This window comes from Macaca mulatta, chromosome 16 (assembly GCF_049350105.2).
Source record: "Macaca mulatta isolate MMU2019108-1 chromosome 16, T2T-MMU8v2.0, whole genome shotgun sequence".
NCBI classification, from domain to species: domain Eukaryota; kingdom Metazoa; phylum Chordata; class Mammalia; order Primates; family Cercopithecidae; genus Macaca; species Macaca mulatta.
The window spans coordinates 49,988,550-50,010,114 of record NC_133421.1 but is presented as its reverse complement, the minus strand read 5'-3'; the positions used below and the strand labels follow the sequence as shown (position 1 = coordinate 50,010,114).

Below are 21,565 nucleotides of genomic sequence, written 5' to 3'. Positions count from 1 at the left end.
AATTTAGAATACCAAATGTAGTGTTTAAATTCTCATCTTGGCCAGACACTGTGGTTCATTCCTACAATCCTAGCACTTTGGGAGGCTGAGGTGAGAAGATCACCTGAGTCCAGGAGGTGGAGAGCAGCCTGGGCGACATAGAGAGACCCTGTCTCTAGAAAAAAAAATGTTAAAATTAGCTGGGCATGGTGACAAGGGCTTGTAGTCCCAGCTACTCAGGAGGCTGAGGTGGGAGGATCCCTTGAGCCAGGGAGGTCAAGGCTGCAATGAGCCGTTATTGCTCCAGTCTGGGGAATAGAGTGAGACCCTGTCTCAAAAAAAAAATTTCTCCTGTTAACATACTCCTAACACTGAAGGTATATTAAAAGTTTATTAGTGCACTTGGAGCTGCATTTCACCTAAGTAACTTGACTGAAACGTGACATATTTGAAGAAAGAAAGTACTGAATTGATAAAATTTGACCTGGTGACAGGCATTATCTGATAAATTTTCTTTTTTTTTAAATTTAAGTTTTAGGGTACATGTGCACAACGTGCAGTTTTGTTACATATGTACACATGTACCATGTTGGTGTGCTGTACCCATTAACTCGTCATTACATTAGGTATATCTCCTAATGCTATCCCTTCCCACTTTCTTTCCACTGGCATCTGGACTGTTGGAAATAGATATTTTAATTTTAATTAACCAATTCAAAAAGCATTCGCCAATTACTTACTGAGTGTTAAGAATAATACTAGATATTGCAGAGAGAGACATAATAAAGAGTCTCAGGCCAGGCACGATGGCTCACACCTGTAATCTCAGCACTTTGGGAGGCCAGAGCAGGTAGATCACTTGAGGTCAGCAGTTCAAGACCAGGCTGGCCAATATGGTGAAACTCCATTTCTGCTAAAAATATAAAAATTAGGGCCAAGTGCAGTGGCTCATGCCTGTAATCCCAGCACTTTGGGAGGGTGAGGCAGGCGGATCACCTGAGGTCAGGAGTTCAAGACCAGCCTGGCCAACATGGCGGAACCCCTCCTCCACTAAAAATACAAAAATTAGCCAGGCTTGGTGGTGCGCGCCTGTAATCCAGCTACTCAGGAGGCTGAGGCAGGAGAATTACTTGAACCCCAGAGGCAGAGGTTGCAGTGAGCAATATTGTGCCACTGCACTCCATCCTGGGCAACCGAGCAAGACTCCATCTCAAAAAAAAAAGCAGTTTCCATCTCATGGTGATGGAAATGGTTAGACCTGAAAACAAATAATTACAGTGTTTTGGAGAAAACACTCTAATTGAAGGTTCTGTGAGATGCAATGGAAGCAAAAGGTAGAAGCATTTAACTTTGTCAGGCAAGAAATCTTTTATTAAATTTGTGATATTTAAGACGAAATCTTTTTTTTTTTTTGAGACAGAGTTTTGCTTTGTTGCCCAGGCCGGAGTACAGTGGTGCAATCTTGGCTCACTGCAGCCTCTGCCTCCTGGGTTTAAGTGATTCTAGTGCCTCAGCCTCCTGGATGAAATCTTAAGAATAAGTTGATATCTACCAGGACACAAGCAGTAGTAGGGCATTGTAGATAGAAACATTATATGGAAAATGGTGGTATTGAAATACCATGGTCCTTTAAGGACTGTTTCTCATATTTGGAAGAGTAGGGTGCATAGAGTAGTAAGAGGTAAGTCAGGTAAGTAGGAGCTAGAAAATGACCTTGTGGGCCTCACTTAGTAGTTGTTCTAATGGCCAAAGGGAAGCTACTGAGTTTTAAGCAACAGAATTATGTGACTGGATTTGTGTTTTTCAGAAAATTCATATGCTAATAGTAGCAATGCAAGCTCCATTAGGAGACTATTGTAAGTAGTTCAGGTACAAGATGAGGTCTTTAACTTGTCAGTGAAGTGGGATTCAAGAGGAAGAATGAGATTGGAGAGGTTATGAAATAGAATCAGTAGGGTTAAGTGTCCTAGATTGTTGCAGTTAAGCTGCGTCGCCCCCTCCACTACCCACACCAATTTTTCACACCTACCCATGTCTATAACCTTGGGTAGCCTCCTCCCAGACTGATTTAAGTGATTTGCTTTGACCCTTGGGACAATAGCAATTGTAATGTTAGTAGAGACTTGAAAAATTCTTCCACATTGGGATTCACACTCTTACTGCTGGCAACCCTTTGCCACAATTTGATTAAATCAAGGCCAGCCTCCTAGAAGATAAGACCACTTTGAGATTGTCCCTAGCTCTCCCAGCCTTCCCAGTTGTCTCAGCATTCTCAGTTGAAGCCCCAAACATATGTGTGAGGCCATCCTAGAATGAGCCAGTCTACACATAGAATTATAGGAAATATAGATTCTCTTCTCTTTTTTTTTTTTTCTTTCTTTCTTTTTTTTTGAGATGGAGTCTCGCTCTGTCACCCAGGCTGGAATGCAGTGGCCTGATCTCAGCTCACTGCAACCTCTGTCTCCTGGGTTCAAGCTATTCTGCTGCCTCAGCCTCCCGAGTAGTTGGAACTACAGGCACCTGCCACCATGCCCAGCTAATTTTTTTTTTTTTTTTTTTTTTTGAGACGGAGTCTCGCTCTGTCACCCAGGCTGGAGTGCAGTGGCCGGACCTCAGCTCACTGCAAGCTCCGCCTCCCGGGTTTACGCCATTCTCCTGCCTCAGCCTCCCGAGTAGCTGGGACTACAAGCGCCCGCCACCTCGCCCGGCTAGTTTTTTGTATTTTTTAGTAGAGACGGGGTTTCACCATATTAGCCAGGATGGTCTCGATCTCCTGACCTTGTGATCCGCCCGTCTCGGCCTCCCAAAGTGCTGGGATTACAGGCTTGAGCCACCGCGCCCGGCCTAATTTTTGTGTTTTTAGTAGAGACGGGGTTTCACCATATTGGCCAAGCTTTTCTTTAACTCCTGACCTTGTGATCTGCCCGCCTCAGCCTCCCAAAGTGCTGGGATTACAGGCATGAGCCACCATCCCTGGCCTATAGATTATTTTCTTTTAAGCCTCTAGGTTTGGGGCAGTTGGTTTCATAACAAGATTAACTGATAGCCTAACTAACCAAGTATATGGGGCAGGTAAGAGGAATAGTCTAAGACAAATCTTCATTTTTTAGCATGGATAGATGGATAAATCAATATTGGGAAGTTATATTAGAATTAGTAAATTGGTGGCATTACCAGATGAATAGGGAATTTTTCTGAAAGACCAAGTTTGGACAGATATCAATAAATTTGGCTTGGAAATACTGAGTCTTCAGAGTTCCTGGGAAACATACAGGTGAAGATATCCAGTTGGCAATTTGATGTAAGGATCTGGAGATAGAAAATTTGAAGTAAAAGCTGTGACTTTAAATAACATTGCCTATTTCTCATTTATGCATTTTCAGAGCCTTTTTTTGTAGATTCTTTGTAGACAGTGTTGTCTACAAATAGAAACAGCTTCTTCCTTTCTGATGCCTGTGTCTTTTATTTCTTGCTTTATTGTGTTAACTGTAACTGCCAATGTGATGTTATTAATAAATTAAATAGAAATGGTGACAGTAGACATCCGTGCCATGCTCCTGATTTTAAGGGGAATACATTCAACCTTTTACCATTAAGGATGTCAGGATGTCAGCTGTAAGTTTTGCTCATTTGTTTGTTTCCTTTTTTTTTTTTTTTTTTTTTTTTTTTGAGACGGAGTCTTACTCTGTTGCCCAGGCTGGAGTGCAGTGGTGCCGTCTCAGCTCACTGCAACCCTCACCCCCAGGGTTCTAGCAATTCTCCTGGCTCAGCCTCCCAAGTAGCTGGGATTACAGGCGCCTGCCACCATGCCTGGCTAATTCTTTTGTATTTTTAGTGGAGACGGGGTTTCTCCATGTTGGCCAGGCTGGTCTCGAACTCCTGACCTCAGATGATCCACCCACCTTGGCCTCCCAAAGTGCTAGGATTACAGGCGTGAGCCACCGCGCCCGGCCTGTTTGTTTCTTTTTTTTGAGATGGAGTCTCACTCTGTCGCACAGGCTAGAGTGCATTGGTATGATCTCGGCTCCCTGCAATTTCCACCTCCCAGTTTCAAGTGATTCTCCTGCCTCAGCCTCCCCAGTAGCTGGGATTACAGGAGCCTACCACCATGCCCGGCTAATTTTTGTATTTTTAGTAGAGACAGGGTTTCAACATGTTGACCAGGCTGGTCTCGAACTCCTGACCTCAGGTGATCCACCCACCTTGGCCTCCCAAAGTGCTGGGATTACAGGCGTGAGCCGCCATGCCTGGCCTGGACAATTTCTCTTGATCCATCGTCACTAACTCTTTCCTCTATTGGTAATCTTTATCCTATTACTGATATCATCTAGTGAAATTTTTTATTTCAGATATATTTTTCAGTCGTAAACTTTCTGTTTGGTTCCTTTTCAGTTTTTTCTTCTGTTGAGAACTTCTATCTCAACATTTACTTCAAGCATGTTCACTTTTATCTTATAGAGCATGATGAGCTGTCTTAAAGTCTTTGATAATTCAATCATCTTGGCATTGGTATCTGTTGATTATCTTTTTCGCTTGAGAATGGTCACTTTTTCATGACTCTGTGTGTGTTGAATAATACCAGTTTGTATGCTGAACAGTTTGGATATTCCATTGTGACTCTCTAGGTCCTATTAAAATCCTCCAGAGAATGCTGATTTTAGTTGTTTTCAGCATTCAGTCATCCTGGTTGGATTCAGACTGCAAGGTCTGTCTTGCCTTCTTTTCTCCCTGTGGATTCCAATGTCAAGACAGTTTTCAAAGCCTGTCCTGTGCTGCTTTAGATCATCCTACATCTGTCTGTGCCCTTTGGGGGTTAGACTTGGACTTGTGCCTTGTGATGTTGTTCAGTGTTTGAGGCTTTTGCTGTGCTGCTTTGGGGTATTCTGTGTATATGCACCTCAGGAATGAGCCCTGGACAGATGCTTATTCGTGCACGGAAGCAGGAGAACCCTTCTCTAGGTCTCCTCTCTGGGATTCTTCTCAACTTCCTGCCTGCCCTAGAGCCGGAATGATGGGGCTTCTCAAGGAGGGTTAGTTGCCCATGCCACTGCCACAGCAAGAGAGAGAGGGAATAAATGGACATTTCTCCCTTCCAGCTCTGAGACCCAGGGACTCATTTTCTGAGTTCCTTGATCTACACAGACAGGGCTTCTCTGGGAGTTTTAGCTGTCCACACTGCACTGCCACAGCTCACTGCGTGCCTATCCTCAGATCACACACACACACACACACACACATGGAAACTCACTCCCATGTGGGCCCCTTTCTCCAAGTTTGACTCTGCATTTGTTTACTTTTCAGAGTGCACAGGTAGTTGCTTTTTGTATTTATTCCAGAGTGTTTAGTTATAACCAGCAATAGAAAGAAGCTATAGTCGACTACTCCATCTCGACTGCCACTGGACTCTTAAAATGTTAATACTTCTTTTTTTTTTTTTTTTCTTTTTTTTGAGACAGGGTCTCACTCTTTTCCCCAGGCTGCAATGCAGTGGCACTGTCACTGCAGCCTCAATCTCCCAGGCTCAAGTGATCCTCTAGCCTCAGCCTCCTGAGTAGCTGAGACTACAGGTGCACACTACTGCATCCACTAATTTATTTTTATTTTTGGTTTACTTTTTTTTTTTTTTGAGACGGAGTTTTGCTCTTGTTGCCCAGGTTGGAGTGCAATGCTGCGATCTCGGCTCACTGCAACATCCGCCTCCTGGGTTCAAGTGATTCTCCTGCCTCAGCCTCCTGAGTAGCTGGGATTACAGGCCCCTGCCACCATGCCTGGCTAATTTTTTGTATTTTTAGTACAGACGGGGTTTCACCATGTTGGCCAGGCTGGTCTAGAACTCCTGACCTCAAGTGATCCACCAGCCTCGGCCTCCCAGAGTGCTGGGATTACAGGCGTGAGCCACTGTGCCTGGCCCACTAATTTATTTTTTATAGAGATGGGGTCTTGCTTTGTTGCCCAGGCTGCTCTTGAACTCCTGGCCTCAAGCTATCCACTCATCTTGGCCTCCCAAAATGTTAGGGTTACAAGTGTGAGCCACCATATTCAGCTTATTTCTTAAATGAGTCATTAAATGTATGTCTCTTTCACTATACTGAATGTCAGCAGGAACAATTCTGATTTTGTTTATTTTGTTTTGTTGTGTTGTGTTGTATTGTATTGTATTGTATTGTATTGTATTGTATTGTATTGTATTGTATTGTATTGTATTGTATTGTATTGTATTGTATTGTATTCTGGTATCTCACTCTGTAGCCTTGGCTGGAGTGCAGTGGCGTGTTTTCAGCTCACTGCAATCTCCACCTCCTTGGTTCAAGTGATTCTCCTGCCTCAGCCTCCCAAGTAGCTGGGATTACAGGTGTGTGCCACCAAGCCCAGCTAATTTTTGTATTTTTTGTAGAGACGAGGTTTCTCCATGTTGGCCAGGCTGGTCTCAAACTCCTGGCCTCAAGTGATCTGCCCTCCTCAGCCTCCCAAAGTGCTGGGATTACAGGCATGAGCCATTGCGCCTGGCCTATTTTATTTTACTTTTTAAACTTTTAAATTTTATTTTATTTTGTATTGTATTGTATTGTATTGTATTGTATTGTATTGTATTGTATTGTATTGTATTGTATTTTTTTGAGACAGAGTCTTGCTCTGTCACCCAGGCTGGAGTGCAATGGTGTGAGCTCAGCTCACTGCAACCTCCGCCTCCCAGTTTTAAGCAATTCTCCTGCCTCAGCCTCCCTAGTGGCTGGGATTACAGGCACCTACCATCATGTCCTGCAAATTTTTGTATTTTTGTAGAGATGTGGTTCCACCATGTTGGCCAGGCTGGTCTTGAACTCCTGACCTCAGGTGATCCTCCTGCCTGGCCCTCCCAAAGTGCTGGGATTACAGGCGTGAGCCACCGAGCCCAGGTTTATTTTTATTTTTATATTTTTGAAACGGAGTCTCACTTTGTCACCCAGGCTGGAGTGCAGTGGCATGATTTTGGCTCACTGCAACCTCTGCCTCCTGGGTTCAAGCGATTTTCCTGTCTCAGCTTCCCAAGTAGCTGGAATTACAGGCATGTGCCACCACTCCTGGCTAAGTTTTGTATTTTTAGTAGAGACGGGGTTTTGCTATATTGGTCAGACTGGTGTCAACTCCTAATGTCAGGTGATCTGCCCGCCTCAGTCTCCCAAAGTGCTAGGATTACAGGCATGAGCCACTGCGCCTGGCCTGGCTTTGTTTATTACTGTATCTAATGCCTAATATAGTTCTTGGCATATACTAAGTGGCCAATAAATATTTATGGAATAAACGAATGAATGGACACTTTTCAAACCTCGTCCTGCTTGACATTTTTGCAGCATTCTACACTATAGGTTGTTGTTTAGGAAAGAATCTTTCTTTCCTAAGGTTACAGCTTCAGATATTGCTGTGAAAATGGGGACACCTACATAGTCACCCACATAGGCACAAGTACAAACTTAGAGAATAATAAATGCTCAGTCACCATTTCCTCATCCGAGAAGAGAGTGGATACAGTCATCCCTCAGTATCTCTAGGGAATTGGTTCCAGGACCCCATGTGGACACCAAAATCCATGGATGCTCAGGTCCCTTATATACAATGATGCAGTATTTGCATATAATCTATGCACATCTATATGCTTTAAATCATCTTAGATTTCTTAAAATATTTAATACAATGCAATTGCTATATAAATAGTAATTATACTATTATTACTTAGGGAATAATAAGGGAAAAAAGTCTATACATGTTTAGTTCAGACACAACCATCCTTTTTTTCGCCACCCAAATTTTTTTTTTTTTTTTTTTTTTTTTTTTTTTTTTAGGTGGATTCTCACTCTGTCACATAGGCTGGAGTGCAGTGGCACAATCTCGGCTCTCTACAACCTCTGCCTCCCGGGTTCAAGTGATTCTCCTGCCTTAGCCTCCCAAGTAGCTGCGATTACAGGTGTGTGCCACCATGCCCAGCTAATTTTTGTATTTTTAGTAGAGACTGGGTTTCACTATATTGGCCAGGCTGGTCTCAAACTCCTGACCTCAAGTGATCTGCTCACCTCAGCCTCCCAAAGTGAGTCACTATGCCAGGCCTGCCCCTAAGTATTTTCAGTCCTTGGTTGGCTGAATCTACAGATGCAGAAACCACAGATGTGAAACCCATGGATACAAAGGGCTATTTGTGGCGCGGTGCGGTGGCTTATACCTGTAATCTCAGCACTTTGGGATGACATTCCACCATTGTGATTTGTTTCTACCCCACCCTAACTGATCAATGTACTTTGTAATCTCCCCTACCCTTAAGAAGTTTCTTTGTAATTCTCCCCACCCTTGAGAATGTACTTTGTGAGATCCACCCCCTGCCCCCAAAACATTGCTCTTAACTCCACCGCCTATCCCAAAACCTGTAAGAACTAATGATAATCCCGCCCCCCATGCTGACTCTCTTTTTGGACTCAGCCCGCCTGCACCCAGGTGAAATAAACAGCCATGTTGCTCACACAAAGCCTGTTTGGTGGTCTCTTCACATGAACATGTGAAACAACATATGCATCACTGCACTCCAGCCTGGGCGACAAAAGCGAAAACTCCGTCTCAAAAAAAAAAAAAAAAATGTTATTTTCTCCCCTCATGGAAGTTAGAACGAAACTAGGAATATAACACAAGTATGCCAAACCATTTAAACCAAATGAGAACTGGGGGGAAAAAAGCCAAACTAATGAAGGCCATTTTTAATAAAAATAATACCATTTTATTATCCGCTAAATGAAAAATTAACACTCCAGGCCTGGCGCCTGTAATCCCAGCACTTTGGGAGGCCAAGACAGGTGGATTCACGAGGTCAGGAGTTCAAAACCAGGCTGGCCAACATGATGTAACCCCGTCTACCAAAAACACAAAAATTAGCTGGGCAGAGTGCCAGGCGCCTGTAATCCCAGCTGCTTGGGAGGCTGAGACAGGAGAATCACTTCGATCCGGGAGGCGGAGGTTGCAGTGAGCAGAGATCATGCCACTGCACTCCAGCCTGGGCAACAGAGCGAGACTCCATCTCAAAGAAAAAAAGAAAAGAAAAGAAAAATTAACACTCTGAGTTACTCCTCAAATGTTTCAGGAATGCATACCTGAGCCATCAGCTGTTTCATGTAAGGATGAAAGAGGAAGGAAACAGAAATTTGTGTTAAAAGGAAGCAAGCTGGGGCCAGATGTAAAGAAAATAAGGGACACACCTGGGCAGGAAGAGAGGAAAAAACATTCTATGAGGAAAGAGAGACTGGTACAAAGAAAAAGAGAAAGTAAAATTTTCCTATCTGGGTGAAGAATATTAAGAAAATTGGCCACATGCTGTGGCTCCCGCCTGTAATCCTAGAACTTTGGGAGGCCAAGGCAGGAGGATCACGTGAGCCCAGGAGTTTGAGACCAGCCTGGGCAACACAGGGAGACCCTGAGCTACAAAAATCAAAAATTAGCCAGGCATGGTGGTGCACGCCTGTGGTGCCAGCTACTTTGGAGGCTGAGGTGGGAGGATCATTTGAGCCCTGGAGGTTGAGTCTGCAGTGAGCCATGATCATGCCACTGCACTCCAGCCTGGGCAACAGAGTGAGATCCTGTCTCAAAATAATAATAATAGTGGCCGGGCGCGGTGGCTCAAGCCTGTAATCCCAGCACTTTGGGAGGCCGAGACGGGCGGATCACGAGGTCAGGAGATCGAGGCCATCCTGGCTAATATGGTGAAACCCCGTCTCTACTAAAAATACAAAAAACTAGCCGGGCGAGGTGGTGGGCGCCTGTAGTCCCAGCTACTCGGGAGGCTGAGGCAGGAGAATGGCGTAAACCCGGGAGGCGGAGCTTGCAGTGAGCTGAGATCCGGCCACTGCACTCCAGCCTGGGCGACAAAGCGAGACTCCGTCTCAAAAAAAAAAAAAAAATAATAATAATAGTAATGAAAGTTTAAAATAATATTAAGAAAATAATATCCAAAATTTGGAAATGAGCAGAAGAGATGACTGAGTCTTTTCCATGGAATGCAGGATGTTGTTTAGACCCTCTGGGAATTATCTGATTATGTAGGTGTGTGCATCGTAATTTGATTTTCTTTTTTTTTTTTTTGAGACGGAGTCTCGCTCTGTCACCCAGGCTGAAGTGTAGCGGTGCGACCGTAGCTCACTGCAACTTCCGCCTCCCCAGTTCAAGTGATCCTCCTGCTTCAGCTTCCCAAGTAGCTGGGATTACAGGTGTGCACCACCACGCCCAGCTAATTTTTGTATTTTTAGTAGGGACGGGAGTTTAACCATGTTGGCCAGGGTGGTCTCAAACTCCTGAGATCCTTTGGCCTTGGGCTCCCAAAGTGCTGGGATTACAGATGTGAGTCATTGCACCTGGCCTGACTTATTTTCTGTTTATATTTGCATAAGAGACAAGTTTTTAACTTATGAAAATTTTATCTTAATGATTTGTGTAGGAATATAATGATTAGCTAAGAAGCAGGTAAAAAGAGGACCTAGACTTTGGATTCAATAATAATAGGCAACAGGAGAATGACAAAGGAGAGCCACTGTGAAGTTAACAAATAGCCCACTGGTGTTTTGGCTTTTTTTTTTTTTTTTTTTTGAGACAGAGTCTTGCTCTGTCACCCAGGCTGAAGTGCAGTGGCACAACCTCGGCTCACTGCAACCTCCACCTCCCTGGTTCAAACAATTCTCCTGCCTCAGCCTCCTGAGTAACTGGGATTACAGGTGCCTGCCACCGTACCTGGCTAATTTTGGGGTTTTTTTTTTTGTTTTTTTTTTAGTAGAGATGGGGTTCAACATGTTAAGCTATTTTCACTTCTGTGGATCAGTTAAGCTATTTTCACTTCTGTGGATCTTCAGTTGCTTCAGGGCCTCTGGATGTATATGTGCAGGTCACTGGGGATATGATGACTTAGCTTGGGCTCAGAGGCCTGACACTGGAAAATAAAGACCCATTTTCAGTACATTGTTTTGAATATATCCACATTTGATCCTAAAGTAATGTACTTTATTTTTTTAAAATTGTCATTATTATTTTTTTAAAAAGACATTTATGGCTGGGTGTGGTGGCTCACACCTGTAATCCCAGCACTTTGGGAGGCCGAGGCAGGTGGATCACCAGGTTAGGAGTTCGAGACCAGCCTGGCCAGTATAGTGAAACCCCGTCTCTACTAAAAATACAAAAATTGGCTGGGCATGGTGGTGTGCCCCTGTAGTCCCAGCTACTTGGTAGGCTGAGGCAGAAGAATCGCTTGAACCCAGGAGGCGGAGGTTGCAGTGAGCCGAGATTGCGCCACTGCACTCCAGCCTGGGTGACAGAGCAAGATTCTATCTCAAAAAAAAAAAAAAAAAAAGACATTTAGCACCACGATCAGACTATTACATTTAGCAATGAACAGCATGGGTGCAAAAAAAAAAAAAAAAAAAAAAAAAAAAAAAAACTACATTAGAACCCTTTGTTGGAATGCTTTACACTTTCCACAGAAGAGAAACTAATAACCTGTTATACAATTAGTCACAAATACAGTCCTCGAGTTTTTTGCCCATACACATGAGTATTTTTCTAAAACATGTCTTCTTTGTAGCAGTTATGCCCTGCCACCACTGTGCTTGGCTGAGTTCACAAATCTGTTGTAACCTGTAGCTTCCCTGTCACTTCTCTGGCTCTCTTCTCCTGCTAAGCTTTGTTTCCTAATTAAAATCTTCTGCCACTGCCATAGCTACTTCTGCTACTGGAACCTCCATAGCCACCTTAGTTTCATGGTTTGGCAAAGTATTGGCCTGTACCACCATTGGGGCCAGAGCTTCTGCCTCCAAAGTTTCCTCCCTTCATCGGTCCCAAATTTGAAGACTGATTGTTTTAATTGCCAAAATAATTGTAGCTTCCAACACCTCCAAAATTGCTTCCATCATTACCAATCCATTATAGCCATTCCCACTGCCACCATATCCACCACCACCAGAGCTGCCACCAAAGCCACCATGGTCACTGAAGTTTCCTCCACGACCAAAGTTGTCATTCCCTCTGAAACCACTTTCACAACCACCACCAAAGTTTTCAGAACAACTTTGACCTCTTTGACTGAATGAAGCACTAGCCATCTCTTGCTTTGACAGGGCTTTCCTAACTTCACAATTGTGGCCATTCATAGCATGGTATTTCTGAATGACAATCTTATCCACGGAGTCATGGTTATCAAAGGTTACAGGGGCAAAGCCCCTTTTCTGGCCACTGCCTCAGTCAGTCATGATTTCAATCACTTTAATTTTTTCGTACTGTTCAAAATAATCTCTTGGCCGGGCGTAGTGGCTCATGCCTGTAATCTCAGCACTTTGGGAGGCTGAGGCGGGTGGATCATGAGGTCAAGAGATCGAGACCATCCTGGCCAACATGGTGAAACCCTGTCTCTAATAAAAATACAAAAATTAGCTGGGTGTGGTGGTATGTGCCTGTAGTCCCAGCTACTTGGGATGCTGAGGCAGGAGAATCGCTTGAACCCAGGAGGCGGAGGTTGCAGTGAGCCAAGATCGCAGCACTGCACTCCAGCCTGGCAACAGAGCAAGACTCCATCTGAAAAAAAAAAAAAAAGAATCTCTTAGGTGATGTTCTTCAATGTCTTTAGTGCCACCAACAAATATCTTTTTCACAGTTAAGGGGGCACCTGGTCTTTGAGAATCTTCTCTTGAGACAGCTCTCTTTGTTTCCACAACTCTTCCATCCACCTTGTGTGGCCTTTCATTCATGGCTGCATTCACCTCCTCCACAGTGGCATATGTGACAAACCCACAGCCCCTGGAGCACTTGGTGTTTGGATGTCTCATGACCACACAGTCCGTGAGCATTCCCATTGCTCAAAATGGCTCCTCAGGCTCTCATCAGTTGTTTCAAAGCTCAACCCCCTAATGAAGAGCTTCCTCAGTTGTTCGGGCTCTTTAGGAGACTCTGACTTACACATGATGGCAAGCAGAAGAGAGACTTTAACGATGCTTCCTCGGCAGTGTCCACAGGCAGAAAGCTATTTTTTTTTTTTTTTTTGAGACAGAGTCTTCGCTCTGTTGCCCAGGCTGGAGAGCAGTGGCGCGATCTTGGCTCACTGCAAGCTCCGCCTCCCGGGTTCACGCCATTCTCCTGCCTCAGCCTCCTGAGTAGCTGGTACTACAGGCGCTCGACACCACACCCAGCTAATTTTTTTTTTTTTTGTATATATATATATATATATATATATATATATATATATATATATATGTATTTTTTTTTTTAGTAGAGATGGGGTTTCACTGTGTTAGCCAGGATGGTCTCAATCTCCTGACCTCGTGATCCGCCCGCCTTGGCCTCCCAAAGTGCTGGGATTACAGATGTGAGCCACCATGCCTGGCTGCAGAAAGCTATTTTTAAATTTTTTTGAGATGGAGTCTCACTCTGTTGTCCAGGCTGGAGTGCAGTGGCGCCATCTCAACTCACTGCAACCTCCTGGGTTCAAGCGATTCTCCTGCCTCAGCCTCCCGAGTAGCTGGGACTACAGGCATGTGCCACCACGCCCAGCTAATTTTTGTATTTTTAGTAGAGATGATGTTTCACCATATTGGCCAGCCTGGTCTCGAACTCCTGACCTCAGGTGATTCACCTGCCTCAGCCTCCCGAAGTGCTGGGATTATAGGCGTGAGCCACTGCATCCAACCAGTAATGTACTTTAGATTGACAAATTGTTTGGAATCTTAAAATCAGTCATTAAATCTAGAGAGTTTTGTCATAGATCAAAGAGGGTTCCAAAACAAATTAGTCACCCCTTTACTTGTAGAAGAAGTTTATAATAAACTTTAGATGTACCTTATGTCCAAAGGAAGCACTTGGTGTTTTATACAATGTAGTATCAAAACACGGATAAGGGGCCAGGCATGGTGGCTCACGCCTGTAATCCCAGCACTTTGGGAGGCCGAGACGGGTGGATCAGGAGGTCAGGAGATCGAGACCATCCTGGCTAACACAGTGAAACCCCATCTCTACTAAAAATACAAAAAAATTAGCCGGGCGCGGTGGCAGGTTGCAGTGAGGCAAGGTTGTGCCACCTCATTCCATCCTGGGCGACAGAGGGAGAATCTGTCTAAAAAAGAGAGAGAAAAGAAAAGAAACTTCCAATTTTCCAATTTGTTTAGATCCAGGAATAGACCAATTTGAAAAATCTTAAATAATATTAACTACTCAGGCCATAGTATTCTTCATAAAATGGCTGTAAGAGGCAGCAATACTAAGAGAAACATGAATTTATGAACATAAGTCCTGCTTTTTCCCCCTCAGTTTGATTTAAATTTAATATCCTCCCACAATGGAAGATGATTTACAATAAAGAGATAAACTGGAAAGAATAAGAAAATGGAAACAAGATGTCATTTCTTTTTACTACCCAACAGATTTGCCATATGTTTTAAAATGATGTTTGGCCATCTACAGTAAATTAAACAAAATGCTTTTTAAAATAATGTAACACTTTAAACTATTTTTACTACCAAACTCTCCCTCTCTTGTGAAATATCCATCTTACTAAGCAAAGGTTTATTGAAGCTCCACTTACATCTATGTTGTTTTTAGCTCATTTCCTTTTTTTTTTTTTTTTTTTTTTTGAGACGGAGTCTCGCTCTGTCGCCCAGGCTGGAGTGCAGTGGCCGGATCTCAGCTCACTGCAAGCTCCGCCTCCCGGGTTCACGCCATTCTCCTGCCTCAGCCTCCTGAGTAGCTGGGACTACAGGAGCCCGCCACCTCGCCCGGCTAGTTTTTTGTATTTTTTAGTAGAGACGGGGTTTCACCGTGTTAGCCAGGATAGTCTCGATTTCCTGACCTCGTGATCCACCCGTCTCGGCCTCCCAAAGTGCTGGGATTACAGGCTTGAGCCACCGCGCCCGGCCCATTTCCTTTTTAAAAAAGCAATTGGTGAGTTTATTTCCCAGTTTAGCTGTTATAATGAAATATAAAAGGCATTTCTGTTTTGGCCTCTAGTATAGCATTATCGAAAGCTACGAAACTCACAGCAAAATATAGGACAGTGTAAAATTAGAAACTGCTGGTGTTTCTTTAGCAGCAGTTGCTGCCCTTGCAGTTGTTTTCCCCTCTTGCCACCAGCACAAATCTGAAAGTCACCTCTGTGTACCAGACAACAAACCCCAAGTGTGTTTTTTAAATAACAGCTTTATTATTCACATAGCATAGACTTCACCCTTTTAAAGTACACAATTTGGTGGGTTTTAGTATATTCACAGAGTTGTGTAATATTTACCATTGTCCATTTAGAACATTTTCTTCTCTACAAAAAAAAAAACTCAAAAACTCCATACCCGTTAGCATTCATTCCCCATTTCTTCATTCCCCCAGTACCTGGCAATTACTAATCTACATTCTGTCTCCGTGGACTTGCCTATTGCAGACATTTCATATAAATGGAATCATAATTATGTGGCCTTTGTGACTGGCTTCTTCTTCTTCTTTCTTCCTTTTCTTCTTCCTGTTTTTTTTTTTTTTTTTTTTTTTTTTAGAGACAGGGTCTCGCTATGTTGCCCAGGCTAGTTTCAAACTCCTGGGCTCGAGGTGCCGTTCAGAGCCCGGCCCTCCTGTTCCGCTGCCGCTGCCGCCCAAGTGCGTGGTACTTGGCAGAGGTGCTGGGCCTGCATTCTCTCCTTCCTCCCCGCCTCCGGCTGCCGGTAGGTCCTTCCTCTCGCAGCCGCTGGGAGCCCTGTCTTCGCCAAGGCCAATCACGACGCCCTGAAAAGAAAGAGGTGATGGAATTAAACCACCCCCAATCATTGGAAGATTTGGAACCCCACTGAAAATTGGTATTGGTGGATTGCTAAATGTTGGGAAATCTACTTTCTTCGATGTATTAACCAGTAGTCAGGCTTCAGCAGAAAACTTCCCTTTCGGCACCATTGCTCCTAATGAGAGCAGAGTACCTGTGCCAGATGAAAGGTTTGACTTTCTTTGCCAGTACCACAAACCAGCAAGCAAAATTCCTGCCTTTCTAAATGTAGTGGATATTGCTGGCCTTGTGAAAGGAACTCACAACGGGCAGGGCTTGGGGAAAGCTTTTTTTTTTTTTTTTTTCTTTTTTAATCCCATATTAATGCCTGTGATGGCATCTTTCATCTAACATGTGCTTTTGAAGATGGTGATATCATGCATGTTGAAGGAAGTGTAGATCCTATTGGAGATATAGAAATAATACATGAAGGCCGGGCGCGGTGGCTCAAGCCTGTAATCCCAGCACTTTGGGAGGCCGAGACGGGCGGATCACGAGGTCAGGAGATCGAGACCATCCTGGCTAACACGGTGAAACCCCGTCTCTACTAAAAAATACAAAAAAGTAGCCGGGTGAGGTGGCGGGCGCCTGTAGTCCCAGCTACTCGGGAGGCTGAGGCAGGAGAATGGCGTAAACCTGGGAGGCGGAGCTTGCAGTGAGCTGAGATCCGGCCACTGCACCCCAGCCTGGGCGGCAGAGCAAGACTCCGTCTCAAAAAAAAAAAAAAAAAAAAAAAGAAATAATACATGAAGAGCTTCAGCTTAAAGAGGAGGAAATGATTGGTAAACTAGACAAACTAGAAAAGGTGTCTGTGAGATGAGGAGATAAAAAAGTAAAATCTTTGGGAGGCCGAGGTGGATCACAAGGTCAGGAGTTCGAGACCAGCCTGGTCAATATGGTGAAACCCCGTCTCTACCAAAAATACAAAAATTAGCCGGGCATAGTAGCGCATGCCTGTAATCCCAGCTACTCAGGAGGCTGAGGCAGGAGAATTGCTTGAACCCAGGAGGTGGAGGTTGCAGTGAGCCGAGATTGCACCACTGCCCTCCAGCCTGGGCAACAGAGCAAGACTCTGTTGAAAGAAAGAAAGAGAGAGAGAGACAAGGAGGGAGCAAAGAAGGAAGGAAGGAAGGAAGGAAGGAAGGAAGGAAGGAAGGAAGGAAGGAAGGAAGGAAAAGAAAAGAAAGAGGGAGGGAGGGAGGAAGGAAGGAAGGAAATTAAAGAGTAGGTGGACAAGTATGACCCAGGTGCGTTTGTCACTCCTTTTAGTGGGGCCTTGGCAAGAATTGAGTGCTGAGGAGAGACAGAAGTAACTGGAATCGAACACGACACAAAGTGCTTTGCCAAAGATCATTAAGGCTGGGTTTGCAGCATTCCAACTAGAATACATTTTCACTGCAGGCCCAGATGAAGTGCGTGCATGGACCATCAGGAAAGGGACTAAGGATCCTCAGACTGCAGGAAATATTCACACAGATTTTGAAAAGGGATTCATTGTGGTCGAAGTAATGAAATACGAAGATTTTAAATGGGGAGGTTCTGAAAATGCAGTCAAGGCTGCTGGAAAGTACAGAGGACAAAGCAGAAATTATATTGTTGAAGATGGAGATACGATCTTCTTCAAATTTAACACACCTCAACAACCGAAGAAGAAAGATAATGCATGTTTTACAGTACTCCAGACAAAGCAGAAATTATATTGTTGAAGATGGAGATATGATCTTCTTCAAATTTAACACACCTCAACAACCGAAGAAGAAAGATAATGCATGTTTTACAGTACTCCAGACGTCTACACTTAATAAAACATTTGAGGAAAAAAACAAAACAAAACAAAAAAAACTCCTGGGCTCAAGCAATCCTCCTGCCTCGGCCTCCCAAAGTGCTGGGATTACAGGCATGAGCCACCATGCCCGGCCAGCTTTTTTCACTTAGCTTAATGCTTTCAAGGTTTATTCCTGTTGCAGAACGTATCAGTACTTCATTCCTTTTTATGGTCAAATAATATTCCATCATATGGATATACTACATTTTGTTTAATCATTCACCACATGATGGACATTTAGGTTGTTCTTGTGTTGTTAAGAACAATGCTGTTACTAACATTTATGTACAAGTTTTTATGTGGATATATGTTTTTATTTTTCATGATTATATGTACAAGGGATGAAGTTGCTGGGTCATATGATAACCTTTTGAGGAACTACCAGACTATTTTCCAAAGTGACTGCACCATTTAGCATTCCCACTTGCAGTGCATAAGAGTGCCGATTTCTCCACATTCTAACACTTGCTATCTATCTTTTTGATTATAGCCTTTCTAGCGGGAATGATTTTGATTTGCATTTCTCTGGTGGCTCGTGACATTGAGAATCTTTTCATGTGCTCATTGTCCATTTGCATACCTTCTTTTGAAAAATGTCTTTTCAGATGCATTTTTTTAAAATTATGGATTTTATCTTAATATTGGGTTGTAAGAGTTTTGTAGAATATATTCTGAATACAAGTCGCATATCAGATATATGATTTGCAAGTATTTTCTCTCATTCTGTGGGTACTTGCACTTTCTTGATGGTATTTTTTGAAGCACTAAAATTTTTAGTTTTCATGAATACCAGTTTATCTATTTATTTCTTTGGTTGCTTGTGCTTTTAATGTTGTATCTAAGAAACCATTCTCTAACTCAAGAAAATTTACTTTGGGGGGTCATAGTGGCTCACACCTGTAATCTCAGCACTTTTGGGAGGTTGAGACTTGAGACCAGGAGTTGAAGATTAGCCTGGGCAAAATAGTGAGACCCTGTCTCAAAAAAAAAAAAAAAAAAAAAGATTAAAAAGTAACCAGGCGTGGTGGCGTATTTCTGTGGTCCCGGCTACTCAGGAGGCTGAGGTGGGAGGATTGCTTGAGCCCAGGAGGTGGAGGCTATAGTGGACCATGTTCACACCTCTGCACTCCAGCCTGGGTGACAGAGTGGGACCCTGTCTCCAAAAATAAATAAATAAGAAATTTAAACATATATTTTTTCCATAAGTTGTATAGTTTTACTTCTTACATTTTGAGTTTATTTTTATGTATGGTGTGACATAGGAGTCCAAATTAATTTTTTTGCAATTCACATGTCCCAGCACCATATATTGAAAGGCTCTTTCTCACTGAATTTTCTTGGCATCTTTGTCAAAAATCAGTTGACCGTGAACATAAGGGTTTATTTCTGGGCTCTAATTGTATTGCACTGATCTATATGAATGTTAAATGTTCTTATACCAGTACCACACTGTCTTGATTGCTGTAGCTTTGTGCTTGATATGGTTAGGCTTTGTGTCCCCACCCAAATCTTATCTTGAATTGTAATCCCCATAATTGCCATAATCCCCATGTGTCAAGGGAGAGACCAGGTGGAGGTAATTGTATCGTGGAGGCAGTTCCCCATGCTGTTCTCGTGACAGTGAGTTCTCATAAGATCTGATTGTTTTATAAGGGGCTCTTCCCTTTTTCTTGGCACTTCTTCCTGCTGCCTTGTGAAGAGGGTGCCTTGCTTCCCCTTCACCTTGGTTGTAAGTTTCCTGAGGCCTCCCTAGCCATGCTGAACTGTGAGTCAATTAAACCTCTTTCCTTTACAAATTACCTAGTCTCAGGAAGTTATTTATAGCGGTATGAAAACGGACTAATACGGTGCTGTTTTGAAATCAGGAAGTGCCAGTCCTTCAACTTTGTTCTTTCTCAGGGTTGTTTTGTCTATTTTGTGTCCCTTGTATTTCTGTCACTATTTTTCTCCCTTTTGTAGTTTTAACTGACCATTTTATATGACTTCATTTTTTTCTTTTTATTTATTTCATATTTTTCTTAGCATATTCATTGTACTTCTTTTTTTAACAACTTTTTTCAGTGGTTGCTCTAGGTTCCCTTGTTTTTTTTGTTTTTTTTGGGGTTTTTTTTTGTCTTTTTTTAGAGACAGGGTCTCACTGTGATACCCAGGCCCAAGTGCAGAGGTGTGAACGTGGTTCACTGCAGCCTCTACCTCCTGGGCTCAAGCAATCCTCCCACCTCAGCCTCCCAGATAGGTGGGATTACAGGCACCAGCCACCACACCACTCTAATTTTGTTATAGTAGTTTTTGGTAGAGAGTCTCACCATGTTGCCCAGTATGGTCCCAAATTCCTGGCCTCAAGCAATTCTCCCACCTCAGCTTCCCAAAGTGTTGGGATTACAGGCATGAGCCACCATGCCTGGCCAACTCTTGTATTTTAATCTGAATTTTAGGATCAGCTTGATAATTTCTGTAAGAAAGAAAACTGGGGTTTTGATAGGATTGCCTTGAGGCTGGGCATGGTGGCTCATGCCTGTAATCCTAGCACTTTGGGAGGGCGAGGTGGGCGGATCACCTGAGGTCAGAAGTTTGAGACCAGCCTAGGCAACATGGTCAAACTCCATCATTACTAAAAATGCCAAAATTAGCTGGATGTGGTGGCAGACACCTGTAATCCCAGCTACTTGGGAAGCTAAGGCACTAGAATCATTTGAACCCAGGAGGTGGAGGTTGCAGTGAGCTGAGATGGCGCCACTGGACTCCAGCCAAGGCGACAGAATGAGACTCCGTCTCAAAAAAAAAAAAAAAATCACATTGTACCCCATAAATAAGCACAATTATTATTTGTCAAAATAAAAAATTATGTAAGAACTAATAAACAAGTATAGCAATATTGTAGGGTACAAGATCAATAAACAAAAACCACTCATATTTTTGGCTGGGTGTGGTGGCTGGGCTCAGTGGTACAACAAGCCCAGGAGTTTGAGACCAGCCTGGCCAGCATGGTGAAACCCCCATCTCTACTAAAAATACGAAAAATTAGCCAGGCGTGGTGGCGCATGTCTGTAATCTCAGCTACTCAGGAGGCTGAGGCACGAGAATCACTTGAACCTGGGAGGTGGAGGTTGCAGTGAGCCAAGGCCATGCCACTGCACTCCAGCCTGGGTAATGAAGCAAGACTGTCTCAAAAAAAAAAAAAAAGAAAATGTTCATGTAGTACATGTATCAAAACATCACACTGAGGCCGGGCGTGGTGGCTCATGCCTGTAATCCCAGCACTTTGGGAGGCCAAGGCAGGTGGATCACTTGAGGTCAGGAGTTAAAGACCAGCCTGGTCAACACAATGAAACCCCGTCTCTACTAAAAAAAATAAAAGAAGAGGAAGAAGAAGTTGGCAGCATGGGAACGGGGAGGAACAGGTGGGGAGTGGGGATGTTGTTAAAAAAAAATACTGGTCTGCTTCAACCCAAGAGGAATCAGAAGATCCAAAGCAGTTTGGGAAAGCCAGAACCATCAGAGATGGAGGGAGAAGGAAAATCCAGGGGGTGGGAGGTTCTGTTTGGCAACTGGGGTGAAGGGATTGCTTTCTCCCTGCTGGGATTCCCCCCAGCCCCTCCAGTCAGTCAGGAAGGGAGCAGCCTATTTCACTGCAGGCCCAGATGAAGTGTGTGCATGGACCATCCTTAAACTCCTGGGTGCAAGGGATCCTTCTGCCTCAGCTTCTCGAGTAGTTAGGACTACAGGTGTGTGTGCCACCATGCCCAGGTAAGTTTTTTTATTTCTGGGGAGTGGGGGAGCTGTCTCGCTATGTTGCCCTGGCTGATCATAAACTCCTGGGCTCAAGGAATCTTCCACTCAGCCTCCCCAGTGGCTGTATTACAGGCATGAGCCACTATGGCCAGCCCTCCTATAATACTTTTAAATCATCTCAAGATTAAGCCTGGCTAATTTTTGTTTGTTATGGCTTTTTGTTGTTGTTGTTGTTTTGTAGAGATGGG

General features: G+C 43.7%; 2 pseudogenes; one reads left to right on the top strand and one right to left on the bottom strand.

Moving 5' to 3' along the window:
• Positions 1-11,019: 11,019 nt before the first annotated feature.
• On the bottom strand, positions 11,020-12,931 carry LOC715483 (heterogeneous nuclear ribonucleoprotein A1-like; annotated as a pseudogene).
• A 1,268-nt stretch (positions 12,932-14,199) lies between these two features.
• Positions 14,200-17,466, top strand: LOC715530 (obg-like ATPase 1; annotated as a pseudogene).
• The last annotated feature ends 4,099 nt before the right edge of the window (positions 17,467-21,565 follow it).